Here is a 12,887-nt window from a genome sequence, read left to right on the forward strand (position 1 = left end):
CATAAGTTAAGAAATGAGATGAAATATACATGTCACAGATGAATATAAAATGACCTATGTGTCTTTCAACAACCATCTTAACCTTCAGTTAGAATTTTCGATTAGATATTATAACTTCACATAAAATTTTCGTACACGATCGATGGTACTAAGTTGAAAGGATGTTTATGTCAATGCTCATGAGTTTTATCCTCTTTTGTGACTAGATACGAGGTGGTTTTATTTACCCTTATGGTGATATTTATCTTTATAATTTAACGAACAAGTTAAGAACTGGAGCAGACCTGGTCGTATGTTGTATCTTATATTATAAGTTTATTTGGACAAATGCAATCAACATAATTACTGAACTTAAAAACTAGCATCTGTGAAATTGTGTGGTATGTATTATTACAAATATTTTTATTTACTATCTATTTACAATAATACGAATAAATCAATTTTCAAATTGCGTTATTTATTTCGGGTAAATACGTTGGTAAACATTCTTCTTGTTCTGTATTTCATTTCTGATTATCCAAGTACACAACCATGACAACAGCATTCCATATTTCCGACGCACTCGGCTTTACCGACACATAATTTTTTAACACAGTCTGGTCTGCAACCTTCAACGGCGAATCCACAGTCAACCATACTAAAACACTTTTTTGCAGCGTCAGTATACTTTAATCATTGAAGATAATTTACAGTCAGTTGTTAAAACAATCTTGTAAGTAACAGGTAACGAATATAAATTCAGAAATGTTATTTATAGTTACTTAATGTAAATACTTACATCAATAGATTTAGTAAAATCAAATCATAGTAAATCTTTCCTTTGAAATCACAAGTTGCTATGTAATGTTTACTGTCATAGAATTACTAGAATTAGATAGAACTACTATCATATGATATTTCATTTATTAAAATCTTTGACATTAAAAAATGTACAACCTCCAGGTATAAATCCTGTTCAATGTTTGACTATATTTGTGATCCTAATCAATTGTATCAGTTCTTTGATGTTTATTGTATAATCAAATTTCAAATATAGATCTCGAGTCTCTGACAAAATAGTGTTTATCGAAACCCACATAAGTTACTGCATTGTAAGTTTGTACCGTTGAATGTTATTGACGATCAAGACTTATTATTTCAGCAACCATAAATATTTATGTTCTAATAGCTTATTGGGTGCTTAAAATGATTAATGCTAGTTAAATTATCTGTATCAAATGTTTCGTAATTTACAGGATGGATTTGGTGACTATTTCTATGTCTCTTTGTTTCTAATGTATATTTAACTCATTGAGAACTACAACACATCGCAATACTGTAATATATGAATAACATAAACGTGTTCATGTCATGTATATCAATACGAAAGCGACTTTTTTTTCTAAAAATGTCCTGTACCAAGTCAGGAAAATGGCCATTGTTACACTGTGTGTGTTACATTTCATTGTTGTGTTTCTGTTGTGTCGTTGTTCACCTCTTATACTTGAAAGCGTACTGTGGGTTAAGCTGTACGTTGAGTCGCATTTTAGATAAATACTATCAAGTACTATGTATCAAGCAAATCTCGATCTCAAACGCAAAATAAATATCTACATTAGAGCCTACTAGCTTTATCTCTATGTCCTATCTTTCAATTGTTGCGAAGCAATGAAACTAGAAATAAATGTAAAGCATTGGACCTAGTTATGAATTGAACAGGTTCGAAAAGAGAGGCGAAGAAGAAGAGCATGCTACCCTGATCAGATTTATCAACATTCGAAAATGAATTCTTAATCAGACAAAAATGTACTTCTAGAAATGTTACAATGATGTTCATACATTTAAATGATTAACAACACAATTCCTACATATTTCATACCACATGTCGTGTTTTAAATAACGAATTGTAGGTATTACTAACATTGGACTTGAGTTTGTCTTGTGTATATTTTAAAAGCCTATGATACATATACTAGAGCACTAACAATACGGACGGGTATAAACAGACCATCTTGTATTGTTGTCTCTGAGGACATCATCTATATAACTGAGGCCCATTGAAGACGCAGGTGGTTAGAATAGGTCTTGTTTTCGAAGGAAACAACATTTAAGATATGAAACATGGCTACGTTTTTAAAATTTGACTTTATATGTAGTGAATTAGAATCCTGAATTTCTGATTCATTTTATTTCAAAGGGTAACCAAATACGCCAGACGAGCGTTTCGTCTACATCATTGACGCTCATATCAAAATGGATAGAAAGCGAAACAAGTGTAAAGTTGAAGTGCAGTAAGGGCCCATAGTTCCAAAAATGTGTCAAATACGGGTGAGGTAATCTATGCATAAGATAAAACAAGTATATCGAATAATTCAGATATTTACAATCATTCACGGTTGTCAGTACGGCTAAATTAACTTACCTGTCATACAGAATAAGATGAAACAAACACAAATGTAGGCTTTCATAATGCAGTAAAGGTTGTCCTGTAAAATAAAATAAGATTAAACAAACATAAATGTAGGCTTTCATAATGCAGTAAAGGTTGTCCTGTAAAATAAAATAAGATGAAACAAACACAAATTGTAATGAATATGTTAATGTTAACTCATTCAACTCATTCTCAACTGTCTTCAATTGAAAGGTAAATTTGACCCCTTACAATTGTGTAACCAAGAAAGTTCATAAAAAAAGATGATTCAGATCGACAAAAACTATAAGTTGCATGAAATGATATTCATTTTTTCATAAAGTTGAATTTCATTAAACATACCTGTATCTTTATAACAAAATTCATGATACAAACGAGTAGCATCTGATGGTCTATATATAGTAAATAAAGTGTAGCGGAAACGGATAAAGGATATAGAGATTGTAACTCGATCTCCGTTTGGGAGGGGTCAGTTTTCCAGGTTAGTAAGCGGTTAGTTCTAAGTATCTAAATAATAAAGAAAGGTGTCAAAACATTTTGATTCATCATAATTTGCTGATATTGTGGCATTTCCTTTTGCTTTTCTCTTCAATATTGTTATTTCCTTCAGGATATTATTTTAATATTGTCATTGCCGTTTACATGTCTCTTTTATATTGTCATTTTCTTTGGCATTTCTCACAAATATTGTCATTTTCCGTTGCATTTCTCTTTAATATTGTTATTTCTTCGTTCATGTTCCATCTATAATGTCATTTCCTTATGCATGTCTCTAATATTGTCATTTCATTATGTATGCCTCCATAAGATGGATCGGGTGACTACCACCATATTGAATTTTGAAGTTGGTGTAGATCTTAAATGAAATGTGCAAGTTTGGAGAGTATTTTTTAATTCATGTGGAAGACTTTTAATCTAAACATAAAAGAATTATATATGTGTTTTATTTTATTCATCTCTGTATTTTCTTTAAAAATACAATATTTGTGTGAGATAACTCAGTTCCAGTTATTTTATAATAAAAAGTGTTGTATATGTACATATTTTGATATGAAGCGGCGAAAGGTCGGTCAAAAGTACTGATAAATGTTCAAAAATTAAAAAAAATCATAGGTCACCGTGCACTTTCCCAAGCAAATCGACAATAAGGCATGTAAGGTACTGTTAGTTAATACATAACAAGTTCAATTTATACTTCATATCCCTGATGATGTCTATTTCAAAATGGTAGATAAACTCATTATAGAAACCAGGATTACAATTTTGTATTTGCACCAGACTCGCAGTTCATTTAAACTTTTCTTTAAAATCATTTGATTCATTCTTTTATAGATACACATATTTGATTGTTAAATGTGGCTGTAGAAATTTTTATTTAAAAACTGTATTTAACATCCTAAATTTTACGGTAATATTGCACTAAACGCATAACTTATGTGATCCATGTTAACTCACGGAACCTTTAACAAACGTATTATACTAAGCGATCTCATCAATATTTCAATTAAATTTTTGAATATTATTTACATTGTCCCAAAAATTGATTTTGTCTTCATAACTAATTTTGTTTTCTTTTGGATGTAATAAACATCCGCGTTCATCTTTATATATAAAGATACTTTATTAATAGCAAACGTACGTTATATTTGTTACGTTCAGAGGACGTGTTTTTCATGACATGTTGACATGAATATCAATTATGTGATAATTTTTATACATTTCCTGATACAAAACTTTGAATTTTTCGAAAAGCTAAGGATTTTCTTGTCCCAGGAATAGATTACCTTAGCCGTATTTGGCACAACTTTTTGGAATTTTGGATCCTCTATGCTCTTCAACTTTGTATTGTTTGGCTTTATAACTATTTTGATATGAGCGTCACTGATGAGTCTAATGTAAACGAAACGCGCGTCTGGCGTACTAAATTATAATCCTGGTACTTTTGATAACTATTTTCAACAGACTATCGGCATTCCAATGGGAACGAATTGTGCCCCTCTTCTTGCCGACTTGTTTCTTTATTATTATGAGGATGACTTCATACAGGAACTTCTTTGGAAGAAATATAAGAAGTTAGCAATATCATTTACCTCTAATTTCCGCTATATAGATGATGTTCTTTCACTTAATAATTTAAAATGTGGTGACTATGTCGAATGCATCTATCCCATTAAACTAGAGATAAAGGATACAACATATACAATTAAGTCGGCCTCATATCTTGACTTACATCTAGAAATTGACAATGAGGATTTTACTATTGATTGTTTTTGGCTTTTAACAAGCTTTCATTAACTGCGGATACTCTCAAATGGTTTGACCTGTTGATACTCTTGGTTATGCATTTTTGTTATTTACTGCTTTGTTATTGTGTGTTATATTTCGTCGCATTGTTTTTTTTTCCTTTGAAAAGTATTTAGTAGGTCGATAAAATTTCACTTCTATTTTCGTAATATGGACAACAAATGGATCATTTTTTAAAAACAATATATTCATACTACAATTATTCTTTACAACAGAGTTATTTCTATTTACCTGTGTATGTTAATATTTTGTTTAATGGCATTTTGTCCAAGGAGGGACGGAAGATACAAGAGGAACAGTCAAACTGAATAATCGAAAATAAACTGACAACGGCATGGTTAAAATGAAAAAGACAAACCGACAAACAAAAGTACACATGCCGAACTATAAAACTAAAGAATAAGCAACATGGACCCGTCCAAAATCTGAGGGTGATCTCAAGTGCTCCGGAAAGGTAAGCAGATCCTGCACTACATGTGGCACCCGTCGTGTTGCTCATGTTATAACAAATCAGGTAAATAGTTAAAATCCAAGGTTATAGTTGCATTTCTGGTGTTGGTTAACATCTCACCTCTTTTTAATTGGTTGTGTGTTAACAATGTGTCATAGATCAAATGTATTCGCTCAGTGTATTAATTGAGTAAAGCCAGTTTGAAAGACGATTTTTATATCACCGACTATTGACCAAATGTTTGAACAGGTTACCTTTCCAGTGGTAGGACACACTGGTGCCAAGTCAAGTAATAGCAAGATTAAGAAGTAAAACCAAGCTTTCAATCCATATTCTGGAGGGAATATAATTACTTTATATTTTCCTTACACGACAGAAGCATCGGAAAAAGTTAATTTTCCTCTCAAATACATTAATTATATATGTTGTTCAGTGGTTGTAGTTTATTAATTTGGTTCATATTGTTTCTTGTTTTAACATACAATTTATTGTTCGTTTTCCAGTTTAAATGGTTTAACACTAGTCATTTTTGGGGCCTGTTATCGCTTGGTTTTTGGTCTGAGCGCAGGCTCCGTGTTGAAGATCGTACATAGACATACAATGGTTTACTTTTACAAAATGTGAATGAATTGAGGTTGTCTAATTACCACTCATATCACATCTACTAATATATATTTATTATTCCATAATTTGTCTTTTATAAATTAATTTTAGTTTGGATTATATCAATTTCACGGTGCTCGCTAAGTTTATATCCTGTCTTTGTGTTATTGTGCTATGGCAATGTTTTTTTTATTCTTGCCTAAAGTGCTTTATCGATATGCCTTTTTGATTTCATTTGTTGACATAATTGTGTTTTTACAGTGATTAAGAAAATATTACTCAATGTTGACTTCTGTTCCCCTATTTTTGACATTTCTACAGATTCAATCTGTTTGCTTAGTTCATATATCGTCGTCAATGTAATGGTATTTTCATTAGGGACTTTTCGTTTTTAATTTTATTCGGAGCTCGGTATTTTTGTTTTATTTTACCTTTGATTACTATAGTAGAAACCTTGTTTTGAATGATCTAAAATGTTTATGAAAATGTGTACAGTTACTTGCCGTGTCAATGCCTTTTGATTTCTTCTTTTCTAGCTGGATGATAAACCCGTCTCTTAAGGTTACAAAACAGATTGAAACGTCTACACTAGAACACCAGCCTAACGATTCAGTGAACAAGACATACAACTTGCAGTTACGCACGAATCACTCCGTTAACATTTTGAGTTAAGATATGTATTTACTCATATGGGTCGTTATTGTAACTGGTATAGATTGTATAAAAAACCCCACTTAATGTACCAAATAACTTCTATAGAATTAAGTTCTAAGGCATGCATTGTATTGTACTCAATAGCTTTCAGTTATTTCCCAAATCATAAAATTACAAATGGGGAATATATCAGGGGGACAACAACATCCATTTACACATTTAACACTATTCGTAACCTTTGAACTTAGTTACTGGAATATTGGTAGGTTTTTAGTTTATCTAATGTGCCTTTTCCAAACCAATTCAACATGTTTTGTGAATAAATAATGCAGAGCCGACCTCTCCTTAAATGTTTAATGAAACAAATCATCCAAAACATCTGAAGAATTGAAAAATTCATGTATCCAATGTGTGCGTATGGTCATCTCTTGAAAACAACTAAACGCTTTTCCGAACATCGGTCACATTTATTTGTTTATGCGAGGCATTTATGATCAAATAAACCAAATGCGCGAAGAAATAAACAAAAAGCATGACGAAATAAACCAAAAGCAGTCCGGTTAAAAATCATGTTCAATAAGTGTGATAAATAATAGTTAAGTAGCAACACTCTAATTCGTGAATCCATCGACAAATAAAAATGCTAGAATCATTTAATCATGTTTATTATTAGATCGTAGATTAATATAACAGATTCAATATGCATAAATAAACACGTTCTCTGCACTTCAGAAAATGTTATGATTTGAAATTTTCCTGTTGTTATTCTGACATACAACCATCACAGCAACATTTCTTTTCGTTGATAGAACAGAAATGTTTGGAGCCACATCCATGGTCGAGACATCCCTGTCTGCAACCATCATTGTTTTTACAGTAACTACTGAAGCACTTAACAGCAGCATCAGTATGATCCAAACCTATAACATATTGTTCCTTATACATTAGATAATCAGTTAAATAGTCGGGTTACGATTTTGATTTTCATATAAAAGGTGAATCGAATAATACAATATATATATATAATTAGAATGTGAGTTTCCTATAATATGTTGGGGTTGGGGTTGTTATCATGCTAAGTCGCTTTGTCAATGATGATTATGTATCATGTGTCTTGTGGCTTGTATCTAAATGCAGTATTTAAGAACATATTATCAGTATGAAAGACGTTCGCTTTACTGATTTTTGAACAGCAAGCTTTTTAAAAGATTGTTATAAATTGATAGTTTATAAGGAACGGAACTTATGAAGAAAACAAAACGAAAAAAAAAAAAACCTGAAAAAAAACAGGAGCAGCCAATATCGTTAACATCTAATGTTTTGTTTTATTTGAATAAAAAAAAACAAAAAAAAACGGAAAGGGTTGGTTAACGGCTTTAATGAGTAAAATTTGAAAGCTTGGGTTGGTTATTATTCTTGTAATAGTACAAAAGTACCAGTTTGAGTTCGTATCAAGCAATCCTGCCATAGTGTGCCATCGCTCTTCGTACTTACTTGAAGAGTTTTCAGTAATAGTAGTTAATGCAGCTATTTAAATGCAATTTCTTTTGGAAGTCTGATGATTATCTCAGTATTTCAGTTAAACAACCAATTGATATTGAAATATTTTTCTGTCATGGACACTTGTTCGTTGGCAACCATACAAAAAATGGAGTTCATTGACATTTTAATCGTGGTTTTAATAGTAGAAAAACTGCAATATCTATTAACATTCATATCTTTCAATTGTTTTTGTGATAATGATATGAGCTTACCTGACAAACAGATCAATACGATGCAAAAGACACAGAAGGCTCTCATTGTGCAGTAGTCCTGCAAGATAGATTGCATTAATGTAAAATAAAAGCAAAGAACTTTTCAGTTCATCAATATCAAAGCTTTTGTTCGGAAATTTATCAAATGGAAAATAAATGTATATTAACATTTTCACCGTCTTTGTTTTTTTTAGCTCTAAATATACATATTACCTACACATATAAAACACATTGACTGACATTAACGACAACTTTTGCACAACTGTTCTATGGTCTAATTCGAACTTGTTCCATTTGCCTTCATTTACGCTTTTAAAGAGTCGTTAGTCAATGAAACACGCTTCTGGCGTACTACTTTAAAAGTCTAAATATACATAAACAGATGAATTTTATGTAATTTCGTGTAAAACAGGTAAATAAACTTATCATGAATACCAGGATTAAATTTTGTTTCTACGCCAGAAGCGCGTTTCGTCTACAAAAGACTCATCAGTGACGTTCGAATCCAAAAAAGAGGACAAATAAAGTACGAAGTTGAAGAGCATTGAGGACGAACATTCCTAAAAGTTAAGTCAAATACAGCTAAGGTAATCTATTCCTTAGGTAGAAAAAGCCTAAGTATTGAAAAAAAATTGAACAGTTTATAGTAAACAGTAAACAGTTAAAAGTGAATAAACTCTACAATTGCAGTCATCGGAACGCTAAAACATAGTTATAAGGTGATAAAAACTTACCTGTCTTGTTTGAGTAATGTATAATAAAATTAAACGATATTCGTCTACAATTATAATAGTTTTTTTTCTTGTAAACTGTTATATAGTGTAACATAAGATAAGACGGAAAAGGATATAACTATCAACGTTATTTTTTATTGGTCGGACATAAGTCCAGGATATGTGGTATTTCTGTTTAAGGAAAAATGATTCTATTTAACGGGAGCATAATGAATAAACTGATTAATTTAACTCAGTCGCTTGAGGACTTGTTATGTTATTCCATCATTTGATAATTTGATCACAGGATTTGTGAGGACGATATATATTATTTTATACGTTTTTTCTTACGTAGTACAAGAAACCTGGTTTTTTTTTTAACTTAACATGGTCTAAAACTGATAAAACCTTGTCAATGTACACGCATATTAGCGGAAATCAAATCATCTTCATTACTTATAAAATTTCTACTTTTTACAAGTTAGTTATAATGCATAAGCTTTGAAAAAATTAAAATAGAACGATTCAAATCGAATACAATTAAAAATACTAAGAACGACCTGCATGTCTAATATTGCGTATGGAATTTGATACAAGATTTCATTGAGTTAATTTTGCTATCATGATTTCATGTGCAAAAGACTGCTGATCACAAGAAAAATATTGAACCAGGAACTTATGATGGTTAACTTAAAGTCATTCCTGAAAACATTTAAGGACACAAGGAGGGTTTAATTGCCTTTTTTTTTTTTTTTTTTTAAAGATGTGAGACTCGGATGAGGATGGATATCTTCAAATTATTGTAACTCAATCCTCTTTTCCTCGATTGTGACATAACCTTAATTATACTAACCACGACACAAACATGGATGTCAGACGTGGTGAAACATCAGGACAGCGTTTTTGATAAACCGAGAGATATCACCCCATTTTTTTTATGCGGTGCGTGTTTTTCCGTCTTTATGTGTTAATGAATTGGTTTTCTTTTTCTTATCAATTTAGATTGTGCCTCTGTTATTAGAAACCGCCATAAGTCGAATTATTTTTAAGTGCTTAATTGTATTTTAAAAAGGATGCGGTCCGGTATCAAATAAGGGTATCTGAAAATCTTGAAAGAACATCATTTTTTCGAAACTGAGAAAACAATTACGTTCCAACTACTTTGTTCTTTCAAGGGTGGTTGGAGTCTGGTCTCCCCTTCCCCAAGTTTCTTTGTTCTGCATGTTTTGATTTGTTCTGTAAAATTTAAGCGGAAATGTCGAACACACAATAAAACATGGAAATATTTCTGCGGGAATCAAAATCAAGACCTTCAACGTTTGAACCCACTTTTCCACAGGACGATTGGATACAAACTCACTGTAACTTTAACATATTCAAACATTGTATCTAGGATTATTAAAGTGTGTATACTCTATTAAATAATGTATAAAGTATATTTGATCATTGTATGGTATTCTAAAACAGATGTTATCAAGCTTTTTAAAAAGTTTGAATTTAGTATAGAAGATCTAGAGCTTTGGGTGTAAAATAGTTATCCTACTCGACGTTATTGTGTCAATGGATATAAGAATATGTGGTGTGAGTGCCAATGAGACAACTCTCAATCCAAATAACAATTTTAAAAAAGTAAACCATTATAGGTCAATGTACGTAGCCTTGGTGTATGATCAGTCTTTGACCAGTGTGGGGATCTTATTCTGACACACCATCCCCTCATATAATAACTGTTTCGAAAACTATATGGTCTGCTTCATACTTTATTTTTTACGTCATTCTAGCATCCTTTATGAACTTTTTGAAGACGAAATGCACGTCTGGCGTATAAAATTGTGATCTTTGTAATCCATGATTATTTTATTTTTGTTTTTCTTTTTTTTTCTTTATAATGACATAGATGGACGACTTTAAATAATAATGTTTGACAAATGTGATAAATCAATCTTTCCGATTGCCAACTTTACATTTCATAGTAGTGAAAACCATTGCTTAGCAGGATTATGTTTGTACATCTCAGCGTATACTAGTTCCTTATGTCATGTCCGTGTATGATACACTATATAGCATTTGTTTACCGGCTTTTGCTCCCAACACAAATCTGCACTAAATAGAAAACAACACGTTTAATAATTTAATGCGTCCGAAGCGCTTTTCTGGATTTACCTTCATCAGGAACGCTCAAAGCCAAACATTTGAAATCCGAAGATGTATAAGTACCGAAAATCGTTGAAGAGCTATATGTCAAAAATACCTAAAATAAATAGCCAAATTCATCTAAAGCCAACTTTGCCTGAGGGAGTTGAAACCTTAGTTTCATAATAATTTCAAAATTTATAAACGTAACATACTCGTTTCAGAGTTTAGAGGACTTACATTGATAATTCATAAGCTATTAATCACCATTACGAATTGATTTACTACTACATGTATGTGTCTCATTCTTAGTTTTAAATACAGGCAACAGTAGTATACCGCTGTTCGAAAGTCATAAATCGATTGAGAGAAAATAAATCTAAATTAAAAACCAAAACCAAGGAAATCAACGAATCAACAGAACCCTGAATTGCAGCAAAAACAATAGACAATGTAAAAACACACAGAAACGAACTATAAGATAACAACTGCCATTTTCCTGACTTGGTGTAGGACATTTAAGAAACAAAATGTGGGTTGAACCTGGTTTTGTGGCTAGCCAAACCTGGCACTTTTATTGCTTTGTTAGATATAACACTAAAATGACAGAAGTACATGACAGGACTACAATACAAAAAAAAAATAAAATGCAAGATTATTCAGTACAGAGAAATACACAAATAAACAATACAATAGTATATTTTCACATGCTAATAGTTATTAAAGCTACCAGACTTGTAATTTAGTACACCACACGCGTGTTTCGACTTCTTAAGACTCATCAGTCATATTTGTTATTTTCATCGGATTTTGTCTAATGCTTAGTCCGTTTCTCTCTGTGTGTTACATTTTAATGTTGTGTCGTTGTTCTCCTCTTATATCTAATGCGTTTCCTTCAGTTTTAGTTTGTTACCCCGATTTTGTTTTTTGTCCATGGATTTACGAGTTTTGAACAGCGGTATACTACTTTTGCCTTTATTTATTAATCAGTCACGCTCAGATAAAAATAGTAAGACAGCCAAACAAGTAAAAAGTTGAAGAGCACTTAAATATCCAAAATTCCAAAAAGTTGTTAAAATTTCAAAGACAAGAAAACCCTGTTTGTTATTCAAGAAGATTTTGATAGCTTTTTCTGTAATTTATCGAAGGTGTAAACTCGTGTCATAAAGTACATTTTGTATGAAGCTATTCAAGACATGAAAAAGGCCAACTCTTCTGAAATATTGATATACATTTGTATACTTATGATAATCATTCTTTCCAATTCTGATTTTGTACAATGGAGGATAGGGGAAAGGAGTCTGAGTATGTATTGTTGAAAAAGTTGATCGAAGGAATCCAAGTAAGCATATTGTGAGGAGACGGAATGGAGTATAGGTGAGGGAAATGGAATCCAAAAATCCATTGTCAAGCTTAAGGTTAAGGGAATCCTAATATTAATTGTGGAGGTGTGAGAAGAGAGTATCTTAACTATTAACATTGTTGCTCTTCAGTGTTTTTGTTGTTCCGTTGTTTTTCTCTTATAGGTGCTGTGTTACCATTGTTTTTTTTTTTTAACTCTTAATCGATTTATGACTTTAATAAAATTAACGGTACCAATTTTCTTGCACCAGATGCGCATTTCGACAATACATGTCTCTTCAGTGATGCTCGTGGCCAAAATATTTGTAATCCAAAGCTTATATAAAAGATGAAGAGCTATAATCCAAAAGGTCCTAAAAGTATAGCCAAATCCGTGAAAGGAATCAGAGCTTTGCATGAGGGAGATACATTCATTAATTTATAATAATTTCTATCATTTTGTAACAGTAAATTTTAATAACACAAAAAATCCGTATTTTCATGCCAGTACCGAAGTACTGGCT

The 12,887-nt window shown here is 31.5% G+C and overlaps 2 long non-coding RNA genes across 2 annotated transcripts; both read right to left on the minus strand.

The window, feature by feature from the left end:
* Nucleotides 1-383: 383 nt before the first annotated feature.
* On the minus strand, nucleotides 384-2,557 carry LOC143074754 (uncharacterized). The gene is made up of 2 exons (XR_012978058.1): nucleotides 2,402-2,557; nucleotides 384-666 (listed from the first exon to the last, which is right to left on the minus strand). It is a non-coding gene; the product is annotated as an uncharacterized LOC143074754 (long non-coding RNA).
* A 4,513-nt stretch (nucleotides 2,558-7,070) lies between these two features.
* LOC143074755 (uncharacterized) lies at nucleotides 7,071-8,999 on the minus strand. The gene is made up of 3 exons (XR_012978059.1): nucleotides 8,911-8,999; nucleotides 8,177-8,234; nucleotides 7,071-7,342 (listed from the first exon to the last, which is right to left on the minus strand). It is a non-coding gene; the product is annotated as an uncharacterized LOC143074755 (long non-coding RNA).
* Between the last annotated feature and the right edge of the window lie 3,888 nt (nucleotides 9,000-12,887).

The sequence above is a fragment of the Mytilus galloprovincialis genome, chromosome 5, assembly GCF_965363235.1.
Source record: "Mytilus galloprovincialis chromosome 5, xbMytGall1.hap1.1, whole genome shotgun sequence".
Taxonomy (NCBI): domain Eukaryota; kingdom Metazoa; phylum Mollusca; class Bivalvia; order Mytilida; family Mytilidae; genus Mytilus; species Mytilus galloprovincialis.